The following is a 14906-nucleotide window of genomic DNA, read 5'->3' on the forward strand; positions in this document are numbered from 1 at the left end:
TCATATGGGCCAAATTTGTCAATAAGAGATTGTTTATCTTGGCTTTTGGCCATGTTAGGGATAATGCATCCTCATTGATAGAAAATAAGCAGTTACATCTCTAAAAACCCTCAGAAAACAATGACAACCCTAAGATTTAGAGAAAGGCTGGTTTCTGTTAGATCTGGATTCCAAATTATAGTTTGATATTCAACCCTTTATATGAAGCCTTAAGAGAATTGGATTCACAGCCTTTGAATTAGACTATGGAATATTAATTGGCATTTGAGACCATGCGGGACAAATTAGCAACTGCCCTAGTTCTAGGATTACCAAACCCTAGAAAGCCCTTTAAGCTCTACATATGAAAAGCAAGGTCATCCTAATACAAATGTTTGAGGATACTCCACAACTGGTTGGCCTATTTCTCTCGGAAATTAGAACCCATAGCCAAAGGATAGCTCCCCTGTTTGATGGCTGTTGCAATTGCCTGTGACATACTATTAAAAGCAGAAGAGTTAACACTTGGGCAAGACATGATGGTGTATGTGCCTCATCAAGTATTAACCCTTTTAGAACAGAGAGTGGGATATTGGCTAATGGCAGGAAGAATGAGCTGTGACTTTACAGACAACAGCAGCATTGAATCTGACAACTCTGCTGCCTGATAACTTAAACAACACTTCAAGTGGCATGAATATGTTAAGATAATTGATGCAGTATATTCTAGCCAGCCAGACCTCCTCAACCAACCACAATCTGCACCAGAGTGTGGATTATTTATGGATGGTAGTATCTTCATGGACAATGGCAAGCAGCGATCCAGATACGTGTTGGTCACATTGGTTCAGGCAATAAAAGCACATGCTCGTCCTCCAGGCTCCTCCTCGCAAAAGGCAGAAATGATTGTTCTCACACAGGCCCCTGAGTTCTCACAAGGGGAAAAGGTGAATATATATGCAGACTCAAATCTGCTTTTTGATAACTCATGCACATGGGGCAATTTGGAAAGAGGATTACTGACCTCTCACAACAATAATATTAAAAATTTGCAAGAAATCCTGCAATTATTAGAAGCTATCTGCCTGCTGAAGTAGCAATTATGCATTGCCCAGGGCACCAGAGGGGAATTCTCAAACAGTAAGAGGTAACCAGTTGGCAAATGAAACAGCCAGAAAAGTTGCCAAACATTCACATTTCATAACAGCCCTGGCTCCTCAAGTGGATCTCTTTGCCTTTAAACTCCAGTATAGGAAATGAGATGAAGAGTGAGCATAAGAAAATGGGGCTTAACTCCAGCAGATCCCACTACTTCATTAAAGATGAATTCTTATGGGCTGATGCTATTACCTAATACTACCTAATAGGTAGTATTACCTATTACCTGAATAGTGTATCTAGTCCTAAAGCATCTGCATGAAGGATAACACTCCTGGAGGAATGTTTTATTGGATTTTATTAGGCCTCATTTTATGGGGCCCTGTCTACAGAAAATGGCCATACAGTCACCCAGAGATGCCCTATATGTGCAAATAATAATCCAAACAATGAAAGATACCCACTAGGCCAAAGGATACATTATAAATTGGAATGTCTTATTGAGGACTGGCAGATAAACTTTACCCAAATGCCTAGGACTACTGGGAGTTTTAAGTATTTACTAGTATTTGTAGGTATCCTTTTTGGAGGGGTTGAAGTTTTCCCCACCCAAGCAGAAAAAGCTTCAGCTATGTTAAGATTCTTGCTAAAGGAAGTTATTCCTAGGTTTGGTTTAGCCAACACTATTCAGAGTGATAATGGATCTGCCTTTCTATGTGATGTGGTACAGAAAGTAAGTGCTGCTTTACAGATCAAATGGAAATTACATGCTTCATGGAGACCTCAATCAACAGGAAAATGGGAAAACATGAGTCATATGATGAAAAAGACTTTGGTCAAAATCTGTCAAGAAACTAATCTGAAATGGGATAAGGTTGTACCTATCTCCCTGCTCTGCATTTGGGTTGCCTACAAAAGTGGGCTAAAATTAAGCCCTTTTCAGATTATATATGCAAGACCCTTGCAGGCCTTGCAAGATGCTTTCAGGCCTTAGCACTTTTAGACTTAGAAAATGAAAATAGGATTAAACAGTTCTTACAACATTTGAATCAAATATTAACGGTTTTGCACAAATTTGCCCTCCCCACATCTACGTATTCTTCAGATGAATCACAACAACATTTTAGCCTGGAGATAGAGTCCTATTAAAGCCCTAGAAAAATCAAAGACCTAATCAAGAGGTGGCTAAAAAATGGGTGAGGCCTTATGACGCCTTACTAACCCCTCATATCTCTTTAAAACTTGTAGGCATAAAGTATGGATACACTACACCAGAGAGAAGAGGGCTCCATTTACTGATGACAAAGAAGCCACTGAATTCCCAACCCCACGCTCTCACATACACACTGGGAAAGCTATCTTATTCAGGATTTAAAACACCTCTTTAGGAAATGAAATCCATGACAGCTATGTTCATTTTGTGGTCTATATTAACCATGTCTTCTCCCTAGGTTGGAAAGACAATGTGCTAGTACAGGTAATTCAGAATTTGACTACAATTTCATGGGCTTGCTGATTGCCTGATTGGTCATCCAATAGGTGCATGGTCCACCCCGTTTTTAACACCTCAGAAATCCCTAAAGGCAATCAGTTTCTAATCAGTAAAGGCCAGATAATAATCCATCTGGTTAGAATAGCTAGATTTTCTCAAAATGATCATGAGGCATCCTGATGTATCACAGTTCCTCCAATTACTGTACTAAAAGAGGTTTTCTTCAAAGGAGGGAAAACAGGCATGTATTCCCCAATTAGATATCACATGAAACCACCTCTCAAAAGGGAGCAACTCCCTATGTGTAAATGGCAGTCTCTTTCCTTCCAGCTATGGACAATATCCATAGCCAGGATCAGATGGGCAGAGAGATTGGATGGAATGAACTGCCCTGTTGATGAACTGATTCTCATGAAGATCCAAGGAGGACTCTACCTTTTGTCTTAGTGGTTAAACTGGGTTTGTCTTTATTTGTAAATTATCTGGGCCACAGACTTATAATAAAATCTTTTACCCCGAAACAGTGTCTTCTGGTCATCCTAGTGATCTCCTTCTCCCTCCATCCTACTAACACAACCAAACATTGGACTGGCCTCCCTAAAATTATTTCCCAGACTGACCTGTGACCTCCTAGGCAATGTCCTTGATGGGAATGGATGTTTCTTTTCCATCGTGGGCCGTGCTGCCCACCAATATGTGTTTTTCAGTTTTTCTCAAACTCTAACCATTGGGGCTAATGAAACTGCCAAATATTTGGCTACCTTAGAAAAATAATTAGATTCCCGTGTTAAAGTCATCCTGGATAACCATATGGCCTGAGACTATATCCTAGCAAGCAAAGGGGTGTTTGTGTTGTTGTTAATTTGCCTTGGGGCACGTCTATCATCAGTACCTCATCAGAGGTGGAAACCAATGTTGATAAAATCAGACAGCAATGCACATGGCTGTAGCAAACCCTCAATGGCCACACACACCCCCTATTCCAGGGAGGATAGGCTTTGTTCACAAACCTCTTCTTCCAGATACTCTCAGGACTCAGGTCCACATTACAAGGCATTCTAAAATTAGGACACCCTTACGCTAGTGATGCTATGTGTATACATAGGAATTAAACCCATTACAATGTTTAAAAAAACTGCAAGCAACCCCCATTGGCTGTGCATAAAGAATGCTTCACATCCACATTAACATATTCCATCCCAACGTACTGACTATGCCCTATATCATCACAAAGAAGCTACAGAAGATGGACCTTCATCCTTAATAGATACAGAATGGTAAAATTGACAGTGGGGAGTTAAGGCCCCCTTGATCTTCATAACAATCATGGTGACCTTTAATAGGTGCTCTTAAGTTCATGTGATTGATTTCCTTACCTTTCTTGTGTATCTATAAACCTTACATTCCTTTTTAAGAGAATAGAGAGCCTCACACATCACAGAAGAGGAATTAGATCTCTTGCACAATCCTTTCAAGGACTGAAGGCTGTAAATAGGCACCATTAAATCTACACAGAATCTGGAAATGTTTCAGGTCACTGCACCTCCTCACTGATCGATGACCCCCGCCCCCACAACGGTTCCTTTAAAACCCTCTTAGCTAGGCAGAACCTCAGAGCTGGCTTCGGACAAAGAGTGCCTTGCCTTCTGAATAAAGCTCATCTTCCTTTCTGATCAACAGTTGTCTCTTGAATATTGGCCTTTTGAGTGACAGGCAGCTGAACTTGGGATTTGGTAACATGTTCTTCTGATAGTTGGAGAGCACTGAATTTAAAGTTATCAGCAAAAATCCTCTCCTCCTATCTTCTCAGTCTTTACATCTCCTATTTCTTGTAGCTCTTATTTGGGAAGCCTTGAATTCTGGAAGACTAAGAATTCTCCCTTGTTACCATTTGAATTTTGACACAAATAAGTCTGTTCCAAAGAGCATCAAAATAGATAAGTTTATCAGATACTTACATTCATGCCCTTTTAAAATATTTTATGTACTTTTTGTAGTATTTGTAGATGGAGTATCTATGAATAGTCCTTCTTGAAATAGTTTTAGAATTTAAATAGAACAATTTTTTAAATGCTTTATATATTTAAATAGTCATACCCATATATAGTATTGGATGCTTAAATTAAAGGAATTTAGAAAAAGAACATTTTTATTATCCACTGTACCTAAAGGCTAAAAGTGCTGAAAACAATTTTATTTGTTGTCTCTAATTAGAGTTTAACATAAATGATAAAGAAAACTGAAATATGATGAACTCCCCATAATACATCTTATGCAACTATACAAAATTATATCTAGTTTGCTGCTCAAGATTAAACATTAAAGAAAAAGAAACATATACCAACATTTACATTGGCAAATGCATTTATCTTCAGTTGATTAGAGGAGATACAGACTTTTCAGACAATGTGGTTTTACTGAGTTGAATTTACTTCTTGGAGTTAAATTCTGTACAATACAAAGCAAAGGGATCTCAACTTAAAGCCAAGTTCTTCTATGCAGCACATTATATATTTACCTGAATTCCAGCTTATAAGCCTAATGAAAGAGTTAGAATGCTCAAGCACCTATTAATAATGAAAGGTTGAAGTTAGACAAGATGGGTTGCCTGATCTTTGCAGGTCTCCCAGAATCATGATGCACTGCCTTTTAAGCATGCATCTTTAAGAATCACAGTGTGTGGAAGGATGGCTTAGGTTTCAAAACATCCCTCAGTGATGAAGAAGAGATTATCCATGGTGTCATGACCTCCCAAGAAGCTCTTCTATAAATAAGGATGACACATACCATAAAAGACTCTTCCCTTTGGAGAAACAAGGATCAGACATATGCCTGATGTGGGTTTCACAGAAACAATGCAGTTATTATGCTGTGGCCTATTTGGCCAGTTTTGAATTAGAAGCATTAGAACAAATTCCATCTGTCGGAAATCGAGTGAGTAAACTCGTGTTGAATAATGAGGATGATAAATTAAAGAATATATGTGTGATTTATCACTCCTTCCTAGAGAACACCTTTAGCAATAGCAAATGTAAATTAAGATGATACTACAAAACAGATTAGTGGAGAAGAGCATGCAGAATTCCAGAGAGATTAATAAGGAGACAGGAGGCATTTTAAAAATCACAGAAGATATTCAAGTGCCTATTGGTCTTGGAAAGAATCAGTATTTATCTAGTCCCTTTCATCCAAGAATCTCACTACATTTAAATGTATTTCAAATTGATTTTCACGTGCTAAAGCATCCATATTGTAATTTAAATCCAACAGATCAAAATAAAAATCAAAGTGCCCTATCTTTATTAAAAACTACAAAACAGAAAGAAAACTACTAATGAATCCCTCTTGGTAAATTATTCACAAACAGACACAATTCAAGGAAGATGTGCAGAAAACACTGTGCTTCACTAATACTGTGTGGCAGGATAATTTACTAGAAAATTCATTTATGTTTTACTTTCTCTGCTAAGGAAAAATTAGAAAGAATGAGAGTTCACTGTGTTTTGTGCTCTACATTTTTCTATCAGTTCTGACTAGGCCTTAGTATTTCTTTGCCTCAGAGGCTTTGCAGGGCCTAAAGCAGAAGGTGCTTGAAAATAACCTCTCTTTCTGCTTTTTGTGAAAGTCCAAACCAAGGGTCACGCATTCCCTGACACCAACAGAGCCAGGCAGGCACCTAAATGAACAAAGCAGACTGGTTTAATTTTGTCCACATAGGCTCAATTTGGTTCAATATTTATCTATGCAGATATATAGTTTTTACTTTCACTAAGGAATATATTTCTTCCATTTTCTAAAAACATACTTAGAATTTTGGTTCATTTTTCTTCTCTTCTTTTGATAGTGTCAATGAAAAATTGCTCCAGAGTCAAAAGGCAAGGAAAACTTCAAGGTTGTAACTATAGGGGTCAAGACCCTTGCCACAGGAAAAAAATTAAAGTCAACTTTGCTGAAACATAAGGATGCACGATTTTTAAATGCAGGGACAAGCTAATGCAAAAAAAAAAAAAAAAAAAAAAGGGCTGGTCTATGTGGTTCAGCCATTTGTGTGTTGTCAGCTATCGAATTGAGGCTCCTGCCATCCCACAGAGATTGTGATATAAGGGTGTTAATTCCTTTGATGATTACATTTCAAAGGGATGGCCCCCAGATCCTTAATAAAGACTTTTTGGATTATAAAAATGGACAAGAACTTAAGAGAAGAAGATTTACATCTCAAACATCCCAAAGGAGCAGAGAAAGAATTCATAATTGTAAGTTTTCTAAATAGGCTCAAAAAAAAAAAAAAAAAAAAAATGAGGCCAGAGACCTATAGCCAGGAAGAAGCCTGTATGAAATTTAATCAATCTGAGGGGAATGTTAAAGCCTTCTTGGTCAACAGTGACATAGCTGTAGGGAAATATTTCTCTTATACGAGGAAACAACAGTGCAAATACAGTGAGGTGTCAAGGACCATCAGGTTAATGTCCTGAGAGATGCTAGTTGTCCTGACCTGCAGGGCTCATCTGAAGGGAGTAGTGTGTTCCACTCCAGCTAGTGTTATCAGGAGGAACTGCATACCCTGGTTTGCCAGATCTGTCAGTTTTCTAGGAGTATCCATTTTTACCTGGGCAATTAATTTAAAGTTTTTCATCACTTTGAAATACTAGTAATAAACTAACCTGGCCAGCAAGCCACAAATCTATCATCTCTGGTCAAATTTCAGATAGAAATATATTAAGCATTCTAAAAACAGTAGAAGGAGGGAAAAGTGCCCTTTGGCCCAATACTTGGACAAAGAGGTGAAAAAGAATAAAGACAGTTGAAGAGGAGGATTAAGGACTGCCTGCATGGGTAATGGATTGGGAAATCAACTTGACTCCAAGCTTCCCTTCCCCTGGAATTATGGAATCTTAAAGCTTGGAGTCAAATAGACTGGATTTATTTTTTATTTTTTTAAAGATTTTATTTATTTATTTATTTATTTGACAGAGAGAGAGAGAGAGAGAGAGAGAGGTCACAAGTAGGCAGAGAGGCAGGCAGAGAGAGAAGGGAAAGCAGGCTCTCTGCTAAGCAGAGAGCCTGATGCAGGGCTCAATCCCAGGACCTTGAGACCACAACCTGAGCCAAAGGCAGAGGCTTAACACACTGGGCCACCCAGATGCCCCTAGATTGGATTTAAAGTAAAAAATAGTATTCAAAATATATTACTAACTTCTGAAAAAATTTTTTAATCATTTTTTTTCATTTATTTTCAGCATAACAGTATTCATTGTTTTTGTACTATAGCCTTGTAATACAGTTTGTAATCAAGAAGAGTGATGCATCCTGCTTTGATATTTTTTCTCAATTTGCTTGAATTTCAGGATCTTTTGTGGCTTCAAATAAATAATAGAATAGCTAAAAAACATAAATAAAGTAAAAAATAAATTTGATATTTCCTGCACAATGAAATTTGTGGAATAAGAATCATACCCAGGTACAATGCATATGTAACTTTACTGTTACTGTAAGCTACTTCATATAATAGGTATGTTCAGTAAGGAAAGAGGGATGTGGTTAATATTCTGCCATCCATTAAAAGAAATGACTGATGCCAGCTGAGGGGTGGTTGGTTCTGATGTACTAACATTTCTATGGTTGAAGCGATTTCCTCTGGTGAAGACAATACACAAGCATACACAGTGTCTTCCTTGCCCCAATCATGGCTATTTTGTTTTCAGTTTTTTTTTTTTTTTTAATTGTGTCATGTTAGTGACCATACAGTATATCATTAGTTTTTGATGTAGTGTCCCATGATTCATTGTTTGTGTATAACATCCAGTGCTCCATGCCATCCGTGCCCTCCTTAATACCCATTACCAGGCTAAATATCTTCTTAATTTACTAGAAGTTCTTAGCTATCTTCTCCTCACCTAGTCAAAAGCAGCTTTGGTTGACTCAATTACAATATATGACTCAATGACTATGACTGATAAGAATTTAGAATCTAATTACTCTCAGAATATTATAAAATTATTTAAACTTTTATCATTTAAAATCAAAGTCTGCTTATTGAACATTTGTGGTACGCAAGAAAGCAGATTAAGAGCTAGGGATGGGGAGAGGGGTTATTCAGAAATTATAAAAACGTAATTCCTGCCTTTTTAAAGTAATTGTCATCCAGAAGTGAAGACAAATATATTCATATGCATAACACCAGAAACAAGGCAAACGTACCTTAGTTCAGGAAAGCATTATAAATAAAATGCTGATATTCACACAGAATAAGAAATTATGAACTTCCAGTAAGAAAAAGATTCTAAGAAGTGGTAGAAACATGCAGAGTTTCCAACATCTGTAGGCATTCAATTATTAGAGAAGCAGGAAAGTTAAAATAGGATAAATATCATTAGGGAATATGTGATAATTTTTCCTTTTCTAATAATTCTTAATTTGAGATCTGTTCTGGGGTTGAGACTAGAGACAAAGATTAGATGAGTTATATCAATGAACATCAAAAGACGTGCTCTTTGGCCCCTGAGCAGTGAAGAGGCTTCAAAGGTTCATGAATGTGTGAAGACTCACATTTCTGTTTAAGGATAAATACTCCATTGATACATGTAAGATAGATCTGAAAAAAAAAAAAAAAAAAAGAAAAGTTACAAATATGTGGACTAAATAGAGTTTCACTAGAATAATTTTTCCTAATGGGTTAGTTTTTTGTTTTGTTTTGTTTTGTTTGAAAAGGAGGGTGCAGTTGGAATCGATTTCTTTATGTTGATTTGTAGGAAATTGTTAGAAGAAAAGGGTGCATAAAGAACTAATCCAGTTGATTAAGTAACAAATTCCCTTTGCTGAGTCTTCTTCACGTCTCCAACTTGACATAATAAATAAATAAATAAACCTCACAATAACTGAGTTGATTCTGAGTGACTTAAACACAGAAAGATAAAACGAAAACTAAATTAAATGAAAAAGTCTATTACTAGATAAGGAAATAGAAGAAAAGATAAAACTCAAAACCCATTGTCACAAAAGAAGCAAAACATGAGGTTGATAGCACTAAGTATGTGTAACTGGACAGAATTTTAGTAATATGAATTCGAAGAAGGTAAAGACTGATCTATCAAAACTATTTCTTTGCCACAAGGTCATGGTAGTCACTAGTTCATAGACACTACCAACAGTGTAAGAGTGTTCCTCTTTCTCTACATCCTCACCAACATTTGTTGTTTCCTGTTTTGTTAATTTTTCATTCTCTTTTTTTAAGAGGTTTTATTTATTTATTTGTCAGAGAGAGAGCACAACTAGGGGGAATGGCAGAGGGAGAAGCAGGCTTCCTACTGAGCAGGGAGCCATACTCGGGACTTGATCCCATGACCCTGGGATCATGACCTAAGCCAAAGGTAGATGTTTAACTGATTGAGTCACCCAGGTGCCCTGAGATTTCATTCTTTTTTATGGCCGAGTAATATTCTATTGTATTTATATACCACCTGTTTTTTATCCATTCATCTATTGATGGGTGAGGGAGGGCTTCCATATCTTGACTGCTGTAAATAATGCTGCTCTAAACATAGGGGTGCATGTATCCCCTTGAATTAATGTTCTTGTATTCTTGGAATAAATACCCAGTAGTACAATTGCTGGATCATAGGGAAGTTCTATTTTTAACTTTTTGAAGAAACTCCATATTGTTTTCCACAGTGGCTACACCAGTTTGCATTCCCACAAACAGTACAAGGGGGTTCCTTTTTCTCCACATCCTCACCAACACCTGTTGTTTCTTATGCTGTTGATTTTAGCCATTGTGACAGGTGTAAGGTGATATCTCATTGTACTTTTGATTTGCATTTCCCTGATGGTAAGTGATGATGAACATCTCTTCATGTGTCTTTTGGCCATCTGGATATCTTTTTTGGAGAAATATCTGTTCATGTCTTCTTCCCATATTTAAATTACATTATGTTTTTTGGATCTTGAGTTTTATAAGTTCTTTATACATTTTTGATACTAACCCTTTATAACCCTTTGATAACCCTTTGATACTAACCTTTTGATAACCCTTTGATACTAACCCTTTATCAGGTATGCCATTTGCAAATATTTTCTCCCATTCCATAAGTTGCCTTTTAGTTTTGTTGATTATTTCCTCTGCTGTGTAGAAGCTTCTTTTCTTTTTCTTCTTTCTTTCTTTTTCTTCTTCTTTTTTTTAAAATGTAGTCCCAATAGTTTATTTTTGCTTTTGTTTCCCTTGCCTCATAGGACAGAGCTAGAAAAGTGTTGCTCCAGCCTAAGATTTTTATGGTTTCAGGTCTCATTTTAGGTATCTAATCCATTTTGAGTTTATTTTAGTGTATGGTCTAAGAAAGCGGTCCAGTTTCTTTCTCTTGCTTGTGGCTGTCCAGTTTTCCCAACACCATTTGTTGAAGAGACTATCATTTTTCTTTTGATATTCTTTCCTGCTTTGTTGAAGATTAATTGGCTGTATAGTTATGGGTTTATTTCTGGGTTTTCTATTCTGTTCTATTGTTGTATGTGTCTATTTTTGTGCCAATACCATACTGTTTTGATTACTACATCTTTGTAATATAGTTTGAAGTCTGGAATTGTGATGCCTCCAGCAATTTGCTTTCCTTTTTTGAAATTACTTTGGCTATTTGGGGTCTTTTTTGATTCTTAAGAATGTTAGGAATGTTTGTTCTAGTTCTGTAAAAAATTTGTTGGTATTTTGGTAGGGATTGCATTAAACATGTAAATAGCTTTGGGTAATATGGAGAATTCAACAATATTTGTTTTTCCAATCCATTAGCATGTAATTTCTCCATTTGTGTCATCTTCAATTTCTTCCATCAATATTTTATTGTTTTCAGAGTACAGGTCTTTAATTTCTTTGGTTAAGTTTATTCCTAGGTATCTTATTTTTGGTGCAGTTGTAAATGGGATTATTTTCTTATTTCCTCTTTCTGCTGCTCCACTATTGGTGTACAGAAATGCAACAGATTTCTGTCCATTGATTTTGTATCCTGCAACTTTACTGAATTCCTTTATTAGTTCTGGCAGGGTTTTGGGGTGGAGTCTTTAGGGTTTTCTAAATATATTATCATGTTATCTACAAAGAGTGAAAGTTTTATTTCTTCTATACCAATTTTGATGCTTTTTATTTCTTTTTTGTTGTCTGATTGCTGTTGCCAGGACTTCCAGTACTATATTGAATAACAGTGGTGAGAATGGGCATTCTTGTCTTGTTCCCATTCCTGGGGAGAAGCTCTCAGCGTTTTACCATTGTGTATGTTAGCTGTGTGTTTTTCCTACATAGCCCTTATTATGTTGAGGTATGTTTTCTCTAAATCCAATTTGTTGAGGGTTTTTATCATGAATGAATGTTGTACTTTGCTAAATGCTTTTTCTCTACTGAAATGATCACATGGTTCTTTTCCTTTCTCTTATTGATGTGGTATATCACATGGATTGATTTTCAAATATTGAACCACCCTTGCAACCTAGGACTAAATCCCACTTGATTGGGGTGAATGATTGCTTTAATGGATTTTTGGATTCAGTTTGCCAGTATTTTATTGAGAATTTTTATATCTATGTTTATCAGGGTTATTGGCCTGTAGTTTTCTTTTTTAGAGATGCCTTTATCCAATTTCAATAACGAGGTAATGTTGGCTTCATAGAATGAATCTGTAAGTTTTCCTTCCTCTTCTGTTTTTTAAAATAGTTTGATAATAGGTATTAACACTTTATATATTTTTTAAAGATTTTATTTATTTGAGGGAAAGAGAACACAGCCAATGAGGGGGCAGAGAGGGAGGGAGAGAATCTCAAGCAAACTGTGTGCTGAGCTGAGAGCTCAGAGCCTGATACAGGGCTTGATCTCACAACCCTGAGATCATGACCTGACCTAAAATCAAGAGTTGGATGCTTAACCAACGGAACCACCCAGTTGATTCTTAACTCTTCTTTAAATGTTTGGTAGAAGTCACCTGTGAAACCATCTGGTCCTGGACTTTTGTTTGTTGGGAGTTTTTTGATTACGGACTCCAGTTCTTTGCTGGTTATCAGTCTGTTCAAACTTTCTATTTCTTCCTGTTTCAATTTTGGTAGTTTAGATTTTTTGAGGAATTTAGTCATTTCTTCTAGGTTGTCCAATCTGTTGGTATATGGTTTTTCATAATATTCTCTGACATTTGCTTGTATTTCTGTAATGTTGTTATTTCTCTTCTCTTATTTGTGATTTCACTTGAATCCTTTCACTTTTGTTCTTGATAAGCATGGCTAGAAGTTTATCAATTTTATTAATATTTCAAAGAACAAGCTCCTGGTTTCACTGATCTATTCTTTTCTTTTTTAAAATTTCTATATTATTTATTTCTTCCCTAATCTTTATTATTTCCTTCCTTCTTTTGGTTTTAGATTTTGTTCTTTTTTTTAGCTCCTTTAGGTATAAGTTTAGGTTGTTTATGTGAGATCTTTCTTTCTTCTTGAGTTTACCCTGTATTACTATAAATATCCCTCTCAGAACTGCTTTTGCTGCATCCTAAAGATTTTGGATCATTGTCTTTTCATTCTCATTTGTTTCCATGTACTTCTTTATTTCTATTTTTATTTCCTGGTTAGCTCACTCATTGTTTGGTAGCATGTTATTTACCCTCCAAATATCTGTGCTCTTTCCAGATTTTTTCTTGTGGTTGACTTCTAGTTTCACTGGATGTGGTCAGAAAAGATGCATGGCATGGTCTGTCTTCAATCCTTTGAATTTGTTGAGACTTGTTTTATGGCCTATTCTGGAGAATGTTCCTTGTGCACTTAAAAAGAATGTGTATTCTGCTGTTTTAGGATGGAGTATTTGGAATGTATAGGTGTTAGAGCCATCTGGTCCAGTGTGTTATTCAAAGCCACTATTTCCTTGGTGATTTTCTGTTTGGATCATCTGTGCATCAAGTGGGATGTTAATGTCCCTATTATTATTGTATTGTTATTGATTGATAAATTTATGTTTGTTACTGTTTTATGGATTTTGGTGCTCCCATGTTGGGGGCATAAATATTTATAATTGTTATAATAATTGTTATATCTTGTTGAATTGTCTCCTGTATTGTTACATAGTGTCCTTTGTCTCCTGTTATAGTCTTTGTTTTAAAATTCAGTTTGGGGGCGCCTGGGTGGCTCAGTGGGTTAAGCTGCTGCCTTCGGCTCAGGTCATGATCTCAGGGTCCTGGGATCGAGTCCTGCATCGGGCTCTCTGCTCAGCAGGGAGCCTGCTTCCCTCTCTCTCTCTCTCTGCCTGCCTCTCTGTCTACTTGTGATCTCTCTCTGTCAAATAAATAAATAAAATCTTTAAAAAAAAAAAAATAAAATAAAATAAAATTCAGTTTGTCCAATGTAAGTATTGCAACTCTGGCTTTCTTTTGCTATCTATTTGCATGATAGATGTACTTCCATATATCTGTAGGTCTAAAATGAATCTTTTGTTGGCAGCATATAAATGGGTCCTTTTTTTTTTTTTAATCCATTCTTTCACCCTTATATCTTGGATTGGAGCATTTAGTTCAAAAGCTTTTCACAGTAGCTATTGGTACTTGATACTTTGACTATTCAAAGTAATTATCGATAGATATGTACTTATTATTCTTTTGTTATTTGTTTTGTGGTTGTTTCTGAAGATTTTCTTTGATCCTTTTTCTTTCTTGTGTTTTGCTGATTTTTTTTAGTTATATATTTGGGTTTCTTTCTCTTTATTTTTACATAGTTCTTAGTTTTTTTGATATATATGGTTATGAGTAAGTTTGTACATAACTTCTTCTGCATATAGCAGCCTATATTAAGTTGATGGTTACTGTTTTTTAAAGTTTTTAAAATTTTGTTTTACTTAAATAATCTCTACACCAAATGTGGGGCTTGAACTCACTACTACCCTGAGATCAAGAATCACACGCTCTTTTGACTGAGCCAGACAGGAACCCTAGTGGTCTTTTACATTTGAGCCAGTTCCTTTCTCCTCTCCACCCCACATTTTAAATATATGTTAATATATATCCTTTTATTTTGTGAGTTCCTTGTCTGATTTTTTTTAACAGAAATATTCGTTTTTACTACTTTTATGTTTCCTATCTTCATACTGTCACTTTTGGTTTCACCTTTCCATTCAAAGAGTCCCTTTTAATATTGTGGAGGGATGGTTTAATGGTAATAAAGTCTTTTAGCCTTTGTCTGGGAAAGGCTTTATCTCTTCTTCTATTCTGAATAGCCTTGTTGGGTAGAGTATTACTGAGTGCAGAACTTTCCCATTCAGGACTTTAAATATTTTATGCTCTCTCTTCTGATTTGCAAAGTTTCTATTAAAAAACCTCCTATTAGCCTTGTGGAT

The sequence above is a fragment of the Enhydra lutris genome, unplaced genomic scaffold (assembly GCF_002288905.1).
Source record: "Enhydra lutris kenyoni isolate GAN:26980312 unplaced genomic scaffold, ASM228890v2 scaffoldscaffold15, whole genome shotgun sequence".
Lineage (NCBI taxonomy): Eukaryota > Metazoa > Chordata > Mammalia > Carnivora > Mustelidae > Enhydra > Enhydra lutris.